This window comes from Sus scrofa, chromosome 6 (assembly GCF_054392235.1).
Source record: "Sus scrofa isolate SSC_HxYL_T2T_F1_AM1 chromosome 6, Sscrofa_HxYL_maternal_Yorkshire_Landrace_v2.0, whole genome shotgun sequence".
NCBI lineage: Eukaryota > Metazoa > Chordata > Mammalia > Artiodactyla > Suidae > Sus > Sus scrofa.
In genome coordinates, this window is record NC_139388.1 from 57,387,572 (window position 1) to 57,408,397 (window position 20,826).

General features: G+C 55.0%; 1 protein-coding gene and 1 pseudogene across 7 annotated transcripts in view; both read left to right on the forward strand.

Annotated features, from left to right (window-relative positions):
- Nucleotides 1-1,538: 1,538 nt before the first annotated feature.
- LOC100518843 (large ribosomal subunit protein eL30 pseudogene) lies at nucleotides 1,539-1,855 on the forward strand (annotated as a pseudogene).
- A 6,495-nt stretch (nucleotides 1,856-8,350) lies between these two features.
- The window catches only part of BICRA (BRD4 interacting chromatin remodeling complex associated protein), a 77,741-nt gene continuing 65,265 nt past the window's right edge, over nucleotides 8,351-20,826 (forward strand). For all 7 annotated transcript variants that reach the window (XM_084961306.1, XM_084961305.1, XM_084961309.1 and 4 more), the window contains exon 1: nucleotides 8,351-8,385. The gene's annotated coding sequence lies outside the window, so the exon portion shown is untranslated. The remainder of the gene's footprint in view (nucleotides 8,386-20,826) is intronic.

Consider the following 20,826-nt stretch of genomic DNA (forward strand, 5'->3'; position numbering starts at 1 on the left):
TGAGTGGTGGTGTAGGTTGCAGGTGAGGCTTGTATCCTGCGTTGCTGTGACAGTGGCGTAGACCGGGCAGCTACAGCTCCGATTCCACCCCTAGTCTGGAAACTTCCATATGTCGTGGGTGCAGCCATAAGAAAAAAAATCTGAGTTCCTGCTCTGGCACAGTGGGTTAAGAATCCTACTGCAGTGGCTCAGGTTGCAGCTGCAGCTTGAATTCATTCCCTGGCCTGGGAACTTCTGTATGTTACAAATGTGGCCAAAATAAATAAATACATTAAAAAAAAAAAAAAAAGCTTGCCCTGGTATAGAATTGTAGGAAAAACATCAGAAAGTATTCTATTTTTAAAAAACCCCACAGGAATATTACTCAGCTATAAAAAAAAGAATGAAATCATACCATTTACAGCAACATGGATGGCCCTAGAGATTATCATGCTAAATGAAATAAGCCAGATGGTGAAAGACAAATAGCATAGAATACCGCTTATCTGTGAAATCTGAAAAAAAAAAATACAAATAGGAGTTCCCATCCTGGCAGAGCGGAAACGAATCTGACTAGGAACCGTGAGGTTGCGAGTTCAATCCCGGGCCTCCCTCAGTGGGTTAAGGATCCTGTGTTGTTGTCGCTGTGGCTGTGGTGTAGGCTGGCAGCTGTAGCTCTGACTGGACCAGTAGCCTGGGAACCTCCATATACCACGGGTGTAGCCCTAAAAAGAAAAAAGACCAAAAAAACCAAAACCAAAACCAAAAATACTTATTTACAAAACAGCAACTCAGAGTCATGGAAAACAAATGTATGCTTAGCTAAGGGGGAAGGGTGGAGTAGGAGTAAATTAGGAGTTTGGGATTAGCATATACACACTACTCCACATAAAATAGATTACCAGGAACCTACCGTGTAGCTCAGGGAACTATACTTAATATTTTATAAGAGCCAGAATTCCTGGCGTGGTGCAACAGGATCAGTAGTGTCTTGGAGTGCTGGGATGCAGGATGGATCCCTGGCCTGCCACAGTGGGTTAAGGATCTGGCATTGCCACAACTGTGTTTTGGCATAGGTTGCAGTTGCGGCTAGGATGTGATCCCTGGCCCGAGAACTACAGAGGCTGTGGGGCGGCCCCCCAAAAATTTCTTTTTAGGAGTTCCCATAGTGGCTCAGTGGACAACGAATCTGACTAGCATCCATGAGGATGCAGGTTTGATCCTTGGCCTGGCTCAGTGGGTTAAGGATCCCACGTTGCCATGAGCTGTGGTGTAGGTCGCAGATGCGGCTTGGATCCCGCATTGCTGTGGCTGTGGTGTAGGCCGGTGGCTACAGCTCTGATTAGACGCCTAGCCTGGGACCCTCCATATGCCGTGAGTGCGGCCCTCAAAAGACAAAAGATTAAAAAAAAATAATTCTTTTTAATAATAACCTACAAGGGAGCTCCACCGCGAGGAGTTTGGCATTGTGGGAACTCCTTCCTTTCTTGCTCCCTGGCCATCTCGGTGGCTGCTTGTGGTTGGGGACGTCCCACACCTAAGGCAGGAAAACGGTGGCCGCAAAGAAGATGACATCGCCAGAGTCCATCAATTCTCGGCTCCAACTCGTTATGAAAAGTGAGAAGTAGGTGCTGGGATACAAGCAGACTCTGAAAATGATCAGACAAGGCAAAGCGAAACTGGTCATCCTTGCCAACAACTGCCCAGCCTTGAGGAAATCTGAAATAGAATATTATGCCATGTTGGCCAAAACTGGTGTCCGTCACTACACTGGGCACAGCATGTAGAAAATACTAGAGTATGTACACTGGCTATCACTGTAACCAGTGATTCTGATATCGTTAGAAGCATGCCAGAACAGACTGGTGAAAAGTAAATCATCCACAATTTTTCTTTCATAAAACCGGCCAGAGCTTGTTTAAAAGCAAATAATAAAAAAATAATAACCTACAAGGGAAAATAATCTGAGAAAGAATATGCATATATATATATATATATATAAATTACTTTGCTGTGACCTGAAAACTAACATGACATTGTATCAAGTATACATCAATTAAAAAAAACAATCCGGAGTTTGCAGTGGAAACGAATCCGACTAGGAACCATGATGTTGCAGGTTTGATCCCTGGCCTTGATCAGTGGGCTAAGGATCCAGTGTTGCTGTGGCCGTGGTGTAGGCTGGCAGCTGTAGCTCCGATCGGACCACTAGCCTGGGAACCTCTATATGCCATGGGTGCGGCCCTAAAAAGCAAAAAAAAACAAAAACAAAAAAACAAAGAAAGAAAAGTTTTTAGGGGCAAGTGTAATATGGTGTTTAAAAGTATGCACTTTGGAGCAAGGCTGCACGGATCCAAATCACTGAGGTGGGCAATTCTGTAATCTCTCTGTGACATCCGTAAATTGAGATGAAGTTAGAACCTGCTAGGATCTTTTGGGGCATTCACCGAGTTTATCTATGTACCTGGGCCGGCAGCACCAGCTCTGGTAGGCGTTAGGTAAAACTACACCATCTCACAGCGGATTAGTTTTCACCCCAGGTCTGGGTGGCTTTCACAGCCTGTGTAGCTAATTTATACAGAGGAAGTCTTTACAAGTAAGATCCATAACAGGTCAAAGCTCAGCTGCAGGAAGTTCTTCTCATCCTCCGCTCCATCTCCCGGAACAGAGAGTAATAATAAATGTCAGAATCCGGACAACTCTCCTTTCCGCCCGTCAACTCTGCCAGCCTCGCGTCATTTTCCGGAGGAGGCTGACTTCCCTTCTTAAAGGGGCCTCTCCTGGTTTTGACTTTCTCTTCTCTTTCCTAAGTGGCCTGGCTGGTTTCTCTTCCACATCCATCACTTAGCATTTCTCAGGAAGCGGCCCCTCCCTTCCAGCTGGGATGTTAAATCCTGCAGTGATTTCATATAAAGTCACTCTTCATTGTGTCTGGTGGTGCTTGAGTAGGTGAAGCTGCTGATTCCCAGCTTCTCCCCTCTCCCCAATACCATTGAGGGTTGCAGGAGGCACGGGTGTGTGTGGGTGGGGGGGGTCCGTGATCCCAATGGCCATGTCAAGAGTTTTCCTAAGGACGGTGGCTTTGAGGTATGTGGATGAAAAAGGAAGTTCTCAGGACTTAATATTTTTGTTTTCACAGTATGTATTTCTTTGAATAGGTGCTACAAGTTTCCAAGTTTTTACAAAGGTTCAAAGAGATTTACCCTCCGTGCACCCTGCTCTCCCTCCCCACAGACTCTGCCGTTACCAGTTTGTTTCTGTTTTCGAAGATATTCTGTGCATTTAACAAGCAGAAGCCTCCCTGCATTTATTATACACTCTTCTTCCTTTGCTGCCTTTTCCCCTTAGCTGAATTCATAGCTCATTCCGTGTCAGTTCATGTATTACTTCCTCATTTTACAGTTACTCCGTGGCCCACTGTGGGCTGAACCACAGCTTATTGATGAGTCCCCTATCCATGGACAGCTAGGTTGTTTCCGGGTTTGTTTTTCCTTACGCATTTTTACGGAAACAAAAACAATGCTCCCTAGCCCGTTGGTCAGCATTTATGAAGAAACCGGCGGGAGCCACAACCAGCCCGCCCGCATCCGCCGAGAGCACCCCCATTTCCAGGGTCCCGGCACTTTGCCGGCGCTTCCTGCCCGGGTCCTCATCGAAGCTGTCAGGCGCCGGCCAGGGCCCTCTGGAGCCCCGCCCCGCGGCCGGCCCGCAGTCGAGCCGATTCAAATCCAGCCAATAGCGGCGTGTAAACAAACTCGAAGCCCCGCCCCACTATGAATAATTCCCCAGGCCGGCGCGAAGCCTATTTAACCCAGCGGGGGATGGAGGAGGAATGGAGACGTGGCCCCGCCCCCGGTGTGGGCCAATGGGCGGCTAGGCCCCGCCCCCCGCACTTGCCGCGCTGAGGACCCGAGGTCGGGCTGGGCTTGCAGCTGCCTGATTTGCCGCCGCTTGCGATCTTGGCTCTCCGGGCGAGCCAGCGCCGTTGGGAGTTAGGGCAGCACTTTCCCGCTGAATGAGCCATATTTAAAGGGCGCGGTCCAAGGGCGCAGGTCGCTCTGGAGTCAGTGCCCTTTGATTCTCCGCTTTTCCCTTTTTCCCCCGCTTGGCGGCTAGAATTTGGATCCTGGAGGGATCTTTGATGGAAATTTTCTCTTCACGCCGCTCTGAATGGAACTTGGAGGGACCTCAGGGGTGTTTTAGAATTGGGCAAGGCTTTTCTTGTTTTGTTCCTTCTTGTTATATAAGTGTTAGCTCCCTACAGAAAAGTGCACGGATGCTAAGTGTGCTGTTCAACTGAAACCTAAAAACACCCGTGGAAACATCCTCCCAAGATCAAGAAACAGAGCTCCGGTTGGCAAAGTTTTAAACTGCATCTGCCAGTGCGAGGGAGGAGCCGCGATGGGCGTTGTTTTGACTTTCAGCGGCACAAACCAGTTGTTTTAAAAAAAGAGGGAGAGAAATAAAAAGAAAACCCACTCCTCTCTGTAGGGAGATGGTCCCTGCAGGGTAGGAGCTGGGTTATAGGACAGGTAGGAGATGTAGCGCTCAGTTAGGGATAAGAGGGGTTAAGAGATGATTGGGAGAGCTGGGAGTAGGTTGGGGAAGGCCTAGAAGTGTGAGTGGATGGGACAGAAAATGCTCGGGTGGGGGGTGGGGGTAGCTTTCAGGGCTGGAGGGTTGGAGGGCCAGGGGAACTGGGAGCCAGTGAGCCGAACGTGTTCCATCTCCCAGGGCGTCAAGCCCCTGGGAGAACACTTCATCAAGTCTGGACTCTGGGGACAGACAGAGGGGTTTGAATCCCCAGCTGTGTGACCTCGATCCGGTTTCTTACCCTCTCTGAACCTATTTCTTTCACAAAAAAAAAGTTAGAATTGAGTGAGTTTCCCGGTGGCCTAGCAGTTAAGGACTCAGAGTTGTCACTGCTGTGGCACAGGTTCAATCTCTGGCCAGGGAATGGCTTGGGAACTTCCACATACCCAGGGGTAGCCAAAAAAAAGTTAGAATTGAGGTTTAAATGAGAGTTGGCCTCTGGCTGAGGTGTTTTTATCACAGAGTGTTTTTCACAGTGGGAAGTTAGGCTTACCTGGTTGATGGTGTGTTTGGGGAGAAATAAACAGATGTCTGCAATGTGTCCAAAAATGAAGTGGGTTTGATGGGTGGATAGATGCTCAGATGTGTGAGAAAGCAAATAGAGTAATATACTGATAGTTGAATCGAGGTGCTGGGTATTGAGATGGTCACTATCATATTTCTTTCATTTTTTCCTATTTGAAAATGTTCGTAATAAAATATTGGGAGGGAAAAATAAGTAAGTAAATAAGAAAATAAAATATCGGGGGTGGATTTTGGTGTCTGAGTCTACAGTCCCACTGCATGAAGGAGCTGGAGACGGGACTTTGCCCAGGTTTGCTGGTGACTAAGGGACAAAGTGAGTGAACATGGGTGACTGCATTAGTCCCTACCCTGGCTTGGTATCCCTGGGGCAAGTTGCTGAATCACTTAGGGTTTCACCATCACCTCTACTCCTAACCTAGAACTCACGTCTTGCATCTGATTCTCAAAGGGAAGGGTTGCCCCCCCCCAAGAAGAGCAGGTCTCTTAAAATTTGGGGACCATGTCGACCTCTCCTCTGGCCTTGGATGTTTGACCTCCCAGGGCTTTGCCAGCCATGGCCAGATTGGGGGCTTCTTTCACACCCAGGCACAATACAAGCCTCCTGGTCTTCAGACCATCTTCCTAAGAGATGGAGAATGCCTGTTTGTGTGGGCATTATCTCATTGTTTAGCAGAACTTTTCTTTCTTTTTTTTTTTTCTGCTTTTTAGGGCTGAACCCACGGCATATGTAAGTTCCTAGGCTCCCAGGCTAGGGGGCAAATCAGAACTGCAGCTGCTGGCCTACACCACAGCCACAGCCACAGCCACAATGGGATCTGAACATCTGCAACCTACAATTTAGCTCATGGCAACTCTGGATCCTTATCCCACTGAATGAGGCCAGGGATATTAGTTGTGTTTGTTACCACTGAGCCACAAGAGGAACTCCTAGCAGACCTTTCTTGAGCACTAAGTGCTGGGTACACTATTTTGGGGGGTATGTGTAGCAGGCGTAATGCCACTGGAAGCCTGGAACCTGCCACTGAGGGCCAGGGAAACAGGCTAAGAGACCTATTTGCTTATTTTCTCATTGTCTGTATCCCCTAATAGACAGTGGCTGGGGGTGGGGGTGGGGTAGGGGTATCGATGGGGCAGGAACCAGGGTGACACTATATTCCCCACCCACACTAGATACTCATCAACAATACTTCCTGGATGAGTGAACTTGGACAGTCATCCCCTGCAGCGCCTCAAATCTGCTAACTTGGAACCCCAGTCAGTTCCCAAGTTCTGAGGTTCCCCAGGGTCAGCAGCTCTGAGAGCCAGGAGTGGCACCTGGCTCAGATCAGGTCTCACTTCCTGCTTGTGGGAGCTTGGGCAAAACACTTTCCCTCTTTGGGCCAGTTTAGTTTTCTACGCCCGTAAGATGGGACTAACTAAAGGTCTCTAGATAGAGGTGACTGAGGGTCTCTTCCTGGTGAAGACTGGAAAAAAGCCATCGAGACAGGATTCAAGCTGTGTAACTGAGTGTCAATCTTAGCCAACAAATAATAAAGCTGCTCCAAAATAATGTCTGTGTATATGGCTGTTCCCTAAGGGTCCCCTATCTCAGTGGGTGGCGGATGACCACCACGTTAGTCATAGATTGACCACTGTTTTCTGTTTGGAGCAATGCGTGTGTTAAGTTCTGGAGTTGATCAGGTTCCCTTTTTATATAATAATCAATAATAATAACGGTCTGCACTTATCTGGCGCTTCCTGTCAGGTTCCGCTCTCCGAGAGAAGTCATTTTCTCCTACTAACCCTCTAAGTGAGACCTAGTATTGATTTCTTCTTGGAAATGGAGGAGCGGAGAGGTGAAGTCATTTGCCCAAGGTCACACAGTAAACAAGTGGCAGGATGGGAACCAGGAGCTCCCGGGTTTGAGTCAGGGCCCTTTACCTCCGTGGTCTCGTAAATAACAGTAGTGCCGCCGAGAAACTAGGATCAGATCTAAAGCTTAAAAACACATAGCTCTCAATCACTTATTTATTCAACACACATGTATTGAGCAGCTTCGTGGGGTATGCGCCTAGCTTTTCAGGGAACCGGGGAAACTGAAGGTATTAAGCGACCAGAATATAAGCCGCCTCGGCCTGAGCGCTTGGGGAGGGTAGCTCGTAGCTATCTGGGTCCTCGTTGGGCTCCGAGCCCGGCGCAGGGCACACAGTAGGCGCTCAGCATGCGTTCGCCGAAGAAACGCGCCCATCTGAGTGTCACGCCCGCAAGGCGTTCTCGGCCCGGCGGGGCGGAAGCAGACCCAACACCACCGAGGCGTCCCGGGGCTTCTGGGAATCCCATCTGCGCGGCCCGAGAGACCTCGAGGAGAGGTTCTAAGAGAGGTCGGATCCGCTTCCCCGGCGCCCGCCTCCAGGCCGCGGCAGCTCAGAGAACCGACAGAGGTGAGTGAGCGAGCCGCGTTTGGGGTCCAGGCCTGTGTCCCCAAAGCACCGCCCCCGCTCCCCAGCCTTCCAGCTTTTTGGCTCCGACTCCCGGCTCCTTCGAGATTCCACCTGCGGGGCCTCCCTTCTCCATCCACGACTCCCGCTACCTTTTCGAACCTTCGGCGCTCCCCTTGGACGCGTTCTCCTACCCGGCGACCGTCCCCAGCGTCGGGGCGCGGCCGGGGCGCACGGAGCCCCCTCCCCAGCCGGGCCGGTCGCCCGGGATCCGGGAGTGCGAATCCGTTTAGCCTTCCCCCCTAGTCCAGAACATCGCTCGATGTAGTCGGGAGGCTCCAACGGAGCCTGGGAAGACGCGCCCCGAACCCCCGGGACTTGAGCGAGGGAGGGGGCGGTGCCGGTGCGGAGGTCACCCTCCCGGGGCGTCCGCAGCCTCCCATTCGCTGGCGGGCCCGCCGCTCCGCGCCCAGAGCGGTAGCTGGTTTGCCGAGTCGCGGGGCGGGGCCTCCTCCAAGCTCGTCCCCCGGCGAGGGCGGAGGGAGGAGGAGGAGGAGGAGGAGGAGAGGGGGGGGCGGGACACAAAACCTGCAAGGTTTTTTTTTTTTTCTTTTGCATTTAATTAAAAAAAAAATTTTTTTTTTTTTTTTTGCAAACCCGAGGGGTCCTGCCCGGAGCGGGCGCGGGTCCGGGGCGCCCGGGCCGCGGCGCGGGGCGGCGGCAGGGGCCTGGCGGAGGCTGCCGGGCGGCCGCCATGCGATCAGGCAGTGCGCTGACCGGCCCGGCCGGTCGGCCCCTTCTGGGTCCTCCCTTTGCAGCCCGTGCGGGGCCGTCTCGGAGACCCCGCGCCGACGGCTGCTCAAACATCAGGGTGAGTTTCTCACAATGTAGCAATTTCTCTTTAAATCTCTTAACTCTCTCTACCTGCGAGTCGGGGCTGTGACAGGGCGCAAAAGCGAGGGGGGAGTGGGGGTTGGCGGCGAGGGTGTGTGTGGGGGGAGCCGGAGCCGGGGCCGAACCCACCCCCCCGACACTCACACACTCAGCCCCCCAACCGGGGCGCAGCGCCCGCTGCCTCTTTTTTTGCTCGGCGCCCACCACCCCCGGTAGCCCCCCCCCCCGACTCCTCGCGTCTCTCCCACCATCACCGCCGCCCCGATCCTGCGGGGACCCCCACCCCCCACCCCGGGTTCCTCTGCCCAAACCCGGCGCCCGGTGCCTCCCCGGCCCTCCCGCCGGCTGCCGGGGATACAATGGAGCGGCGGAAAAACGAGACCTAACGTTCCACGGGGGGAGGGGCGGGGAGACCCCCCCTCCCCCGGCCCGGGGGCCTCCTCCCCTCGCCCTGCTCCTCGCCTTTCGGGAAAGAGGAGGGCAATGGGGCAGCGGATGGTGGCTTCCCTGTCGGAGCCGGCGAGCCTTCATCTCCCCCTCTCGCCCGTCCCCTGCGCCCCCTCCTCTCATCCCTCCTGGGGGTGCCGGGAAGAAACGGGGCCTCCGGCAGGCTGGGAAGGGATGGATGCGGAAGGAGGCCACTGGGTCTCCCCCTCCCCACCGCCCCTAAACAATGAAAGGAGTTGACTTGGTCCCCCACCCCCCAGCAGTGAAAGGAGTTGACCCCCCCCCCCCGCTAGCTGGCTGGTCCCGGAGGGGGCCGTTGCGGGGGGTGGGGGGAGGAGGGAGTGGAGCCTTACCCCTGTCACCTCCCGAGATTTGGGGTGGCCCCCCATCTCCTCCCCCTCGGCCCGGGAATGGGAGGCACCAGGCCCAGCCCGGGCACCGCGCTCGGGTGGTGACCTTTAGACAAAGGCAACCCTTTCCCTGGGGTGAGCCCGGACGAGCCGGGCCCGAGGCCTCCCCGGGCCCCTGCGGAGGGCGGCCAGGCCGCGGGCACCCGGAGGGAAGGATGGAGGAGGAGGGAGGAGGGATGGAGCCATCTGGTTTTCCCATCCCTGGCCGCCCCTCGGCTGCTTCTCCGGCTCCTGTCACCCGGCGGCCTCGGGGAGACAAGGGACCAGGGGCTGCCCGGGCCTTGGTCCGCGGCCAGCGGCCACCCGGGCGAGGAGCCGCGGGAGGGCCCGGGAGGCAGCGGTGGCTGGAAGGCAGCGCGGCTCCTTCCTATCTCCGCACCCCTTTGTTTTGCTTTGTGGTTCTGAGCAGCTGAACTTCCCGGGGAGGTGGGGTCAGAGGCCGCTGTGTCAGCTCTCCCCGGGAGGCTGGGGTGACAGGTCCCAGCCCTCTGATGTTCCCAGACTGTGGGCCGCAGCTCGTGCCCAGCCTTCTGCCCGGAGCGGCAGCCCCTTTTGTCACACAGCCCCTCCTATAGTGGCACAGTCGGGGGATGTTTTTGAGTGTTTGCTTTTCCGCACGCCTCCTTTCCCAGCCGCTACTCGTCAGGGCAACAGTTTTTAGAAACACCCTGGACTCCAGGGCCTGAGATTGCTGATAAATTCTCTGTGTTTGCAACCTGTCCCCTCACCTGAGGTGAGGTGTCTTTGACCTGGGGGGGTGGGGGGGCTGTGGGAGAACAGGGGAGGTGGACAGCTCAGGAACCACCCCCTTCCCACGTGTCAGTGTCCAGTGGGACTGAAGCCCTGTACTTACTTACCCCGCCCTCCCCCAGCCTTGCCCACCCCTAGAAGCGGGAAATCACACCCCAGAGGTTGTTAGAGAGAGGCTACTGCTAGTGCCTGCACCAACCACAGCCCCAGGAGGAAGTAGGGTCAGTTACGTTACTCCCATTTTGCAGACAGGCTCATGGAGGCTCAGAGAGGCGAAGTGACTGGCCTAGGGTCACACAGCCCTGATGTGTAATCGGCTCACGTTTTTCGGACACAGCTCGGAACTGTTAGGTTCTCCCACACCCCTCTTTGGCACTTTGTCCCTTTGGCATCAGTTGGGTGTCAGATGTAAATGATGGCAGGAAGGAGCCGCTGAATTGTTTTTCCCCTTGAGTGCTGGTTTGGGGAAGGGGTCGGGAGTGTGGGGAAGCTAGGAGGGGGCCAGGATGCCTTCACCTGTGGCCGGAGCAGAGCGCTTGTTTGCCTGTGAGAGCTGAGGGTTGGAGGTGTGCGAGTCAGGAGAAGGGGGGCCCCAGGCCTCGCCGGGTGGGGCTTGGGGGGTCCTCGGTAATTGGCCCCACTGTCATTCTCCTCTTCCTCCACCTGAGCTGGGACCTCCTCAGCCCTGCTGGGAGGGAAGCCGAGCTGTTGGGGACCTTCACCACTCTGCCCCGTGGCCTCCGGCGTGACCCTCCCCTGCCCATTCATTCTCCCCTTGGCCTGGGCTCACACTCCCGGTCCGACTCTGTCCCCTCAGGCAGGTCATTTGCTCACCGGTCCTGGGTCTCCTGTCTGCAGTTGCGGATAATTTTAATTTCCCTAACTGACCTTGCAGTGGCTCAAAGTTTTCCCCAAACGTGTTATTTTTATTTCTCCCTCAGCATGTGGAATATGGCGCGCCCGTCGGGATGAGTACGAGTGTTGGGTGCTGGGCACTTTAGGGCCAATGCCAAACGGCACCCTTCCTGGAGCAATTCCCTGTGGTGGGTGAGGACTGCCTGCCACCAAGTCCACTTTGGGGACACTCTCCCTCCAGCTCCTGGAACTGGGGCCCCCTTCAGCCCTGACTGGGGGACTGGGCTGAGGGAAAAGGGCTGGGGGGGCAGTAATACAGGCGATGGTGCCATTTTACAGACGAGGAAACTGAGTCCAGAGGACATGTGTCCCATGGCTGAGCGGGAACTCCAGCCCCAACTGCAGGGATGAGGGGCTCCACAGGTGTCAGCAGAGCTGGGGGACGACCCTTAGAGGGACCCCCCCCCCCGCCCCGCCTCGCAGCCACAAAGCTCCCTTCCTGAGGCGACAGGCATCATAAGCAATAATAATTCCAGGGGGCCGGGGGCAGGAGGAGAGGGGCCGAGGTCTCTGCAGGGTGAGTGTTTCCTGAGAGCTGGAACCGATTTTTTTGGGTGGGGGGGCGGGGAGTGGGGGAAGCAAGAGTGAGGCCCAGGAGTGACAGGCCTGTGCCCGGCCCCCTTTTGCCAGCTTCCTTCCCAGAGGCCCTCGGGGCCTGGCAGGAGGCGTCCCTGGGTGGGGTTCCCTGGGGTCGCCTTTTAGCCCCAGGCCCAGCCACCCCTGGCGTTCCCGCCAGCCCTCCCCCGTGGCTGTCCTGACTCCTGGTCTCAAGAATGCAGAGGGCTGCTGGTGGGGGAAGTTAATTGGAAACAGGAAAACATGGCATTCCTTTCCAGCGGCCTGGGCCTGGAGAGCCAGCAGCGAGGGGCTGCTGCTTCCCCCTCCCGCCCCGCAGGGGTCCCTCGGGGGTCTTTCCCCCCCAGGCTCCCTTGCCTTAGTGCACATAGCGAGTGTGCCCTGTTACCCAGCTGTCATGTAAACCGCTTCCCCCTCATCAGAGTGACTCGCCCCCGCTTAGTCACCGTTCACATCCAAGTTTGTCCCCTGTCTTTGAGGGCGGAGGGCCTGTCTGGCGTGGCTCCCCAGTGTAGGCTGCGTCACACTAGAGATGCAGGGGAAGTGTTTGCTTGAATTGTCCCCAAGGGTTCCATCCTCATTCCTTCCCTAGAATTCTCCTGGGCCTGGGGTACCACCGCTCAAGTGTTTCGCCCCCATTGACTGAGGCCTTTGTGTCCCCTGGGCTGCGAGGGCCCCCGACGGTAAGAGAGAGTGTGTTCTAAGACAGTTTCTAGTTTGGCGACAATGACTTTTGTGTACCGAGTTTGCGGCTATCCATGGTGGCGGCGGGGGAGTCTGTTGGCATCAGAAGCCGGAGAGAGTGCCTTTGTGTCTTTAATTGCTCCCAGTTAAACTTCCTGAGGGCCTACTGTGCACCGGGGCCCTGGTATTGGGCCCCGGCGCACTTATGGTATTGGGACCCAGGCCAGGAGGAGGCTGGCTTAGCCGCTGTGGCGCTAGATTAATTCTGTCTGGGGCCTTTGCAAAGGCTGTGAGGAGGAAGCAACCTCTTTCTCTCTCTAAGTGATCCATGGACCAGGGACCAATTCAACAGCCCAAATGTACTAAGTCTCCCCCTTCATCCAGAACATCCCCCAGCTCACCTCCCAGAGGCAGCTTCTTAATCCTACTGTTTTGGTATATGTGTGTATATCTGTACACATAATTATTTCATGCGAATGGTAGCGCGCCTTTTCCCACTGTTCCGCATATTGGTTTTTCTGCTTCATCTCCCTGAGAAATGGACGCAGTACTTGGAGGGTTTGCTCTGGCTTTTTCTCGGCTGCGTTGTATTCCTCGGTGTGGGCAAATTCTTGTTTACTTTACACGGATGTGGAGGAGGTTCCTGCAATTTCTAGTGCCGAGCTGGAAGGCACGCGTCTGCTTGTCCTATCGGGAAGTGGCTATGCCAGTGGTATAAACCCCTGGAGGCAGGATTGCTGGGTCAGGAGCCTGCGATTGGTCATTTGACACGTGTCTTTGGAGGCACCTGGGCAGCTGCATCTTGAAGGAAGCCGTCTCCCCTCCTGTTCGTCATCTAGCCCACCCGCCCCATCGTCTTTGCCTCTTGTGACCTCCTTGCCTCCTCCTTCCTGCCCGTGGCGGGCATCACATGCTTGCCCCTTGCTGAAGAGGTCAAGAACGTCAGCTCTGTTGGTTCAAATCCCGGCTCTGCTGCTTGCTGGCTAAATACCTGCAGACAGGGGGCTTGCTGGCTCTGGGCCTCCGTTTTCCCCTCTGTTAAATGGGTTCATCTCAGTACTTGCTTTTGGAAGGTTGTCGTGAGGATTAAGGATGCGTCACGCACATAGGTAGCTTAGCCTAGTCAGTCAGTAGTAGTGTCATCTGTCATTAGGAAACCCCCTAATCCCGGGCTGTGAATCCCCTTCTTGGCAGGCAGGGGAGGGAATGTCGGCTTTTTCACTAACCTGCGGCATGGCCCTGGGCAAGTGATCCTCCCCTGGGCCTCAGTTTTCTTGTCTGTAAGATGGGCCCGTGATGGCGCCCTAGCAGGTGGGTGGTGAGGGCTGAAGGAGGCAGCGCCCTCCCCGGCCGGGCAGTGCAGTAGGCGTTCAGGATCCAGAATCTGATGTTGCTGTTATTTTCACTATGATTACTGTTCTCCTGTGGGCCCCACGGTGACTTTGCCACTCTAAAAGCTCTCCATTGTCTCCCCGAGAGGCACACAGGGAACATTGTTGGCAGCGGAGGGCACAGGGCAGGCTGCTTGGGCATCGGATGCGGCGGTGTGGCCCTGGGGGCAGGCAGGGCTTCCTTGCTCTGTGCCTCAGTTTCCTCGCCTGGAGGAATGGCAGTGACAGAGGACCCAGCTCCCTGCTCAGGGATGTTCAGGGCTAGACCCCTTGCTTGGCATGTCACGATGGTGATATTGATGACGGAGGAAAAAAGTAGCAAAGTCTCCCATGGGACTAGATACCCATGTCCTTGTCTCCTTCTGCTAAAACTGGGCAGTCAGTGTTGGCATTTTGATCAGAGGGCAAAGTCCCAAGCCATCAAATATCTAAAAACTGAGGCCTCAGTTTCCTCACCTGTAGCAGAATTTCCCTCATGGGGTCGTTGTAAGGCTTAGGTGAGTAAAGAGTAAATAGCTGTGTTTACTTATTTATTTTTAATTGGCCATGGCATGCAGCAGCCTGATGTGGGATCTCAGTTCTCAGACCAGGGATAGAACCCGGGCTGCAGCAATGGAAGCACCGAATCCTTACTACTAGACCACCAGGGAGCTCCCTGTGGAAAGCTTTTAAGACAAGTCTTGATTTTTTTTGTTTGTTTGTTTTGTCTTTTTGCCTTTTCTGGGGATGCATCTGCAGCATATGGAGGTTCCCAGGCTAGGGGTCGAATCGGAGCTGTAGCCACTGGCCTACATCACAGCTCACGGTAACGCCGGATCCTTAACCCACTGAGCAAGGTCAGGGATCGAACCCGCAACCTTATGGTTCCTAGTCGGATTCGTTAACCACTGAGCCACAATGGGAACCCCAAGACAAGTCTTGATTTTTAAGCTTTGAGACAAGAGTGATGAAGGTTCACTTTGCTCTTTATCATTTTAACTTTCTGGACGTGCTTGTCACGTGTGGAAGTTCCTGGGCCAGGAATCAAACCCATGCCACAGCAGCAAACCTCTGTGCCACAAGGGAACTCTTATTTTCTTATTTTAACTTTTTATCATGGAAATTTCTTTCTTTCTTTCTTTTTTTTTGTTTTTTTTTTTTTGTTTTTTTTGTTTTTTAGGGCCATGCCCTCGGCATATGGAGGTTCCCAGGCTAGGGGTTGAATCAGAGCTATTGCTGCCGGCCTACACCACAGCCACAGCAACGCCAGATTGGAGCCGAGTCTGCAAACCACACCACGGCTCACCGCAACACCGGATCCCTAACCCACCGAGTGGGGCCAGAGATCGAACCCACAGCCTCATAGTTACTAGTCGAGTTCGTTTCCGCTGAGCCGCAGCGGAACTCCTATCATGGAACATTTTAAGCACCTCCAAGAGTTGAGAGCTTCACCAGCAATCGTCACCCGCCTCACCAGTTTTCTGCTGATGCCCTCTGTCACCTGCCCTTTTTTTTATTGGAGTGCAGTTGACTTACAATGTTGTGTTCGTTTCTGCTCTGTAGCAAAGTGATTCAATTGTGCATATATATATATTCTTTTTCCTCTTCTTTTCCGTTATGATTTATCACAGGATAGTAAACGTAGTTCCCTGTGCTACCCAGGGCGGCCTTGTTTCCATCCGTTCTCTATATGATGATTTGTATCTGCTGATCCCAAACTCCCACCCCATCTTCATCCCTCTCCCCCTCGGCCACACGTCTGTTCTCCGTGTCTGTGGGTCTTTTCCTGTTCAGTAAATATATCATTTGTGTCATATTTTAGATTCCACATACAAGTGGTATTATATGGTATTTGTCTTTCTCTTTCTGACCTACTTCTCTTAGTGTTTTTTTTTTTTTTTTTTTTTTGGCTTTTTAGGGCTGCACCCACGGCATGTGGAAGTTCTCAGGCTAGGGGTCAAATCGGAGGTGTAGCCGCTAGCTTACACCACAGCCACAACAACGTGGAATCCGAGCCGCGTCCGCAGCCTACACCACAGCTCACAGCAGTGCCAGGTCCTTAACCCACGGAGCAAGGCCAGGGATCGAACCCAAGTCCTCATGGATACTGGTCGGGTTCATTCACTGTGGAGCCACGACAGGAACTCCAGTATGGTCATTTCTTTTCCCTTTTTTGCTGGAGTACGTTTAAGCAAATCCAGACATCATATCAATTCAACTGTGTCAGTATAGTTGCTCGGGTGTTATATTATTTTTGGCATCCAGACTCTTTTATCACCCCCAGGATCCGCTCTCTTCTGTGAGAGAAGAGACCTTAAGTCCCTTTTGCAGATTGGGGCACTGAGTCAGCAGGCGGTGAGCTCTGGCCAGGTCGCCCTTGATCTGCGTTTGTGTCCTTTCTGTCTTGGCCCCTTCGGGCCTGGCACCCTGGTGGCTGTGTCTGATCCTGCAGGTTTGAGGGTTTATGCCTGGATGTGTGTGGCGTGGGTGTCAATTCTGATGCTCTGTGTGGAAATTGCAGTCAGAGAAATTGGGGCAGTGGTGAGTGTGGGGGAGAGGGGAGAGGGTAACTGGGTCAGCCGCCCGGGTTCGAGTCCTCTTTCTGCCCCTTCTAGCTTGTGCAAGTTACATCTCTCCTCTAATTCCAGATTAGAGAACCAGAGGGCAGGAGTAATAATTGATGCTTCTTTTTAGAGCTTTTGCAGCAATTCAGTAAAGTCCCTTGTGGAAAAGTGTTTTGCAAGTGCCTGGTTCAGAGTAAGCACTTGGCAGAGGTAGCGGGCAGTGTTGACACTGTAGTTCATTGTGACTCCTGTGTGTGCCCCGAGGGGGCTGTAACCAAATGCTCCTAGGCTTAGGAGGGTCAGAGGATGGCTTGATGACTCAGGGGTCCCTGGCCAGGCCTGGCTTCATCCCCTCCTCTTGCTCGCTCCATCTCCCTAAAATTCCTCTTCCAAGTGTTTCTTGTGCTTGGAGGGGCTGGAGGGGGCTTCTGACTTCTAGGTGTACCTGCTGCCACCACCCCCCCCGCCTCCCACCTCCTGTGTCCCCTGTGCCCTAGCCTGGTGGCCTTGGGAGTGGAGTGAGGGGGGAATGTCTGTCTGGGGCTGTGGGACCCTTGTAATGACCCCTGGAGGGAGCCCCTGGTGACCTCTGCATCCTGTTCCCCCAGGACACCTGCAGATCGAAGCTCCCTGGAGCCCCCTTTCCAGAGGAAGGATGCTGCCTGCCTCTGGTCCACTGTGTGTGGGCAGGCAGATGCCCACAGCTCCTGACTCATGGGATGGTTGTGACAGATGGTTGGACTGTCACCTCCCTCCTGTCCTTCAGGGCGCCTCCCCCCCCACCCGCCCCCCCATCCTCAAACGCCAACTGCCCCAGGCTAGGTGAGGGCGACCCCCTGGAAGAGTTCAGGTACATGCGTCCCCTTGTGCGGAGAGTTGTGTATTTCCGGTCACCGTGTGTAATTGTCCTGGAGTGAAATGCCCAGAGATGAGGGTGCTTCTCCAGGAGTCTTGACACACCTGGCAGCCTGTGTGAGCCACACCCCATCAAGAGCCAGGACCTTGGAGTTCCCTGGTGGCCCAGCGGTTAAGGATGCAACATGGTCACTGCTGAGGCTCACATCACTGCTGTAGCTCGGGTTCAATCCCTGGTCTAGGAACTTCGGCCTGCTGTGAGTGGGGCCAAAAAAAAAAAGATCCAAAACATTCACATCACAGCCAGAGAGTTCCTTTGTGCCCCAGCCCAGTCAACACCCCCTCCTAGAAGTGGTCACTGGCCCGCTGCTCCCTTGTGTCGTTGTGGGTCAGCGTCCCCCTTCTTGAACTTTGCAGACTTGTATGGTCCCGCGGGTCGAGTGTCCTTGTTTTGAGATTCATGTTTCTGCAGGTATCAGGAGCAGGAGTCCAGGGGAAGGTTTTATTTCCTTTCTCTCAGGAGAGAGAGATCGGCTCCCCCCAGGCCCCTTCCCCTTCCCTGGGTGCCCTTCCCAGCCTCAGCCCCTGCTCTGGGGGTGCCCTCCCAGCTCACTCCCCCACCCGTCGTAGCCCTGTTGGGATGTGGTAGGTGTCCCATGAGCTTTTCTTCAGGCCTAGCTTTTTCACTAGACTTTTAAACTACAGGAGGGAAACATTGGCCCTGCGTTCTCAACTCTGCAGTAGGATGTGGATGTTTGTTGATTGACTGACTGACTGACTATAGGATGGACAGGTCACAGGGGTGGAGAAATAGAGCAGAGAGCCGGTGTTTGGAGTCGTTATTCTTGTTCTCAAAAAGTATGAGCCACCTGCTTCCAAAAGCTGCAGAGGTGCATGTTTAAAATGCTCATCCCCAGGTGCCACTCAGAACCTACTTCCCAGGCGTCCAAGTGGTTGGGGCCCGGGAGGCCCCCAGCCAGGCTCCGCTGCCTTCATGGCCCCCCGTACCCATCCCCTCAGCACTTTTCTCAAGCCCTACCCCTGAGCGGGTCCTTGGCTTAGGAAGCCCACCCCTCAAGCTCGGCTGGTGGCAAAGCTCCACCCGCAGGCCCCTTACCCTAGCCAGGCAGCCACAGGCCTTCCAGATGCACTTGACCCTTGATCCATGGCGGTGCCCAGCCAGCCGTCGGTTGTAAGATGCACCCCCTTTTACAGAGATGCTAAAACGGGGAAAGGCTCTGTTTGATAAAAACTGTGGGGAGCTCTCTCGTCCATCTTGGCCGTCGGGTTTCCTCCCCGCGCTCCTCGTTTGCACCAGATCTCAGAGCGGTCCCGTGAGGGGCTGGTTTTCCTCCTCAGGCTTCTGTCTCCTTAGCGGGGCGAGCAGGAGTCCCTGACATCTGCCCGGGCCTTTCCCCGCCCCGAGCCCGTCCTCCTCCCACAGTCCCGTTTCCTCCTCGAGGCCTCGAAGAAGCCGGGAGCCCTGGCCGTTGTCACCTGGGACACTGAGCCAGCTTCTGGGCCTGAAGAGCCCCCAGGCTGACTCTGTAGCAGAACTGGGGGTTTCATTGAAGGGAGTGCCTGACCGAAGCCCGCCTTAAACAAACAGTAAAACACACACACACACACACACACACACACACACACGTTTATATAGGTTATACGTTATTATTATACTTTATCTAGTAATTTAATCGTACATTTAAAGTTTGCGATATAAGAAGTGTGTATGTTATATACAGACACATGCAAGTGGATGTTTACACGTCTGTGTACAGTGCCTTTTATCCCCAGTCCCGTCCCTGGCCCTGTGCCCTGGCAACTCGTTTGCTTTGTGTGGTGGATTTTTGCTTGGTACAGAGGCTCCAGCTGTATTTCTCCTTCGGTGTCTTTTCCGCTCAGTGCTCGCTTTCAGCCCCCCGGCCCCCATGATGCTACCTGTCTGGTCTCGTATGTTGCTTCTTCTAGCTGTGGCTCCGTGGGGCGCAGTCATTGTGGTTTGTTTAGAATCCTCCCCAGAGCCAGACCCCGGGTTGTCTTCCTCTCCCTGTCACAGCAGGAGGTGACGCTTGCCTCCTGCAAGGTTACAGGAGCTAGTTGCTGGCAGACCAGGCATCTGAAGCCAGGCCATCTTGCTGGTTGATTCCCAACCCCACAGCAGGCCTCCTCTGTGCCGGGCTTGGGAGCTCTGCCCTCAGGGCCAGGGGAGGGAGGTCAGCTAGAAACACACCCATCTGCCCTGAGAGGAGGAGATCCGTATCTCAGGAGTGTCCCCCTGGGCTGGTGGAGGCCAGGAGGAGGCATAGCTTCTGGGGTATGTTGGTGCCTCTGGGCAGGCTTCCTGGAGGAGGGGGCTTCTGGAGGCAGGCTTTGGGTTCAAGGCCGTTCCCAGCAGAGGGAAGCCTGGGGTGCTTTGCCCAAAGGCCAGATGAAACTTCACGGGGAAAGAGGGCCCGGGACACTGGGGCTGAGATCCGGGGTGCTTTGGTTTTGAATGCTGGCAGGGGGAGTCCAGAAGGAGCCAAGGTCATTGACCTGAGCACCTGCGTGGGTGCAGGGGTCCTTTCTTGAGACACTGTAGAGGTGGCTGTGGTTTAGGGGGCACAAGCCCCAGAGAGCAAGGCTGTGACACTCTGTCGGCTGGTGGAGAGATGCTGAGGGAGTGAATGAACCAACTGGAGGCTCATGAGTGAGAGACACTGAGCAGACGCTGCTGAAGTCCCAGCGCCCCCCCCCCCCCCGCCCCGCCCCGGGAGAGGACTGGGAGGGTTGAGAACCCAGCCATGGGAAGGGCAGCCGGGGTGGAGGCTTCTTTGGCCAAAAGAAAAGAGGGAGGAGGAGCGGGATGGGGCAGGCGGCCTCTCAGGAACCTGGCGGGGGTGGGGGTGGGGGGGTCCTCCAAAGGCCTCGAGTTAAGCAGGCAGGAGGACCGGCTTCCTGGCTTGGATGCCGCTGTTCTGGAAGCAAGGGTTTTCCGAGTCTGATTGGAAGGTAGGGGCGGAAGCCCGAGTGGAATATGGTCAGGAGTCGGGAGAAAGGGATGGCTCCGTGGATGGATGGAAGGAAGGAAAGAAAGAAGGCAGGCCGGCAGATGAAGTTCTGGCAGCCAGATGGAACAGAACCAACCTTGCTTACCTCTGTGGCCCCCTAGTGCCCTGGGAGGACATCTAACCTTCCCCTCCCGCCCAGAGCCGGCCCGTCTGGCGGCTCGTCTCCCTGCCCTCTCCCCTTGCTTTCTTCTCCCCCAGCTTGTTCCTGCCTCCCCTCCTTGCCCTTGTCTCTGCCTGCCACCGTCTTCTCCCACTCCTGCCTCTGGGCTCCTTGCCCTGCAGGCCTCGTCTTAAACACCCCCTCCTCCGGGAAGCCTTCCTTGATGCCCTGCCCAGCTTCCTCCACGTCACTGGGTGATGTGACTGCGACCTGACTGGGAAAAAGCCCAGACTTGGTAGTCACTGCGACCTTGACGCAGCTCGTGAGAGAGGAGACGTGGGATCCCTATTTTAGGATCTGAGCAGGCTTAGAGAGAAGGAAAGGAGCCAAGGAAGGTTCCAGAAGATGCAGGAGGGGCTGGTGCCCGCTCGGGGTCCAGAGTGAGGTTTCCTCAGAGGTCAGGAGATGAGGAGGAGAGGGCTGTGAGGGCAGAAGAAAGATGTTTGCGCAGGTGCCAAGGGCTTCGGGAGGTGGGCGCGGACCTGGTTGGAGACAGGAGGAGAGGGCGGACAGGGGAGGGGGCCATGGGGGGGCCCGGCGGTGTGGGCAGCGGGTGGGGGAGCTTTGGCAGTCCTGCCCGGCTGGGAGAGGTGGCTGCCACCTTTGATCGTCTTCAGGCCAAGGTGGGAGCCCCGAA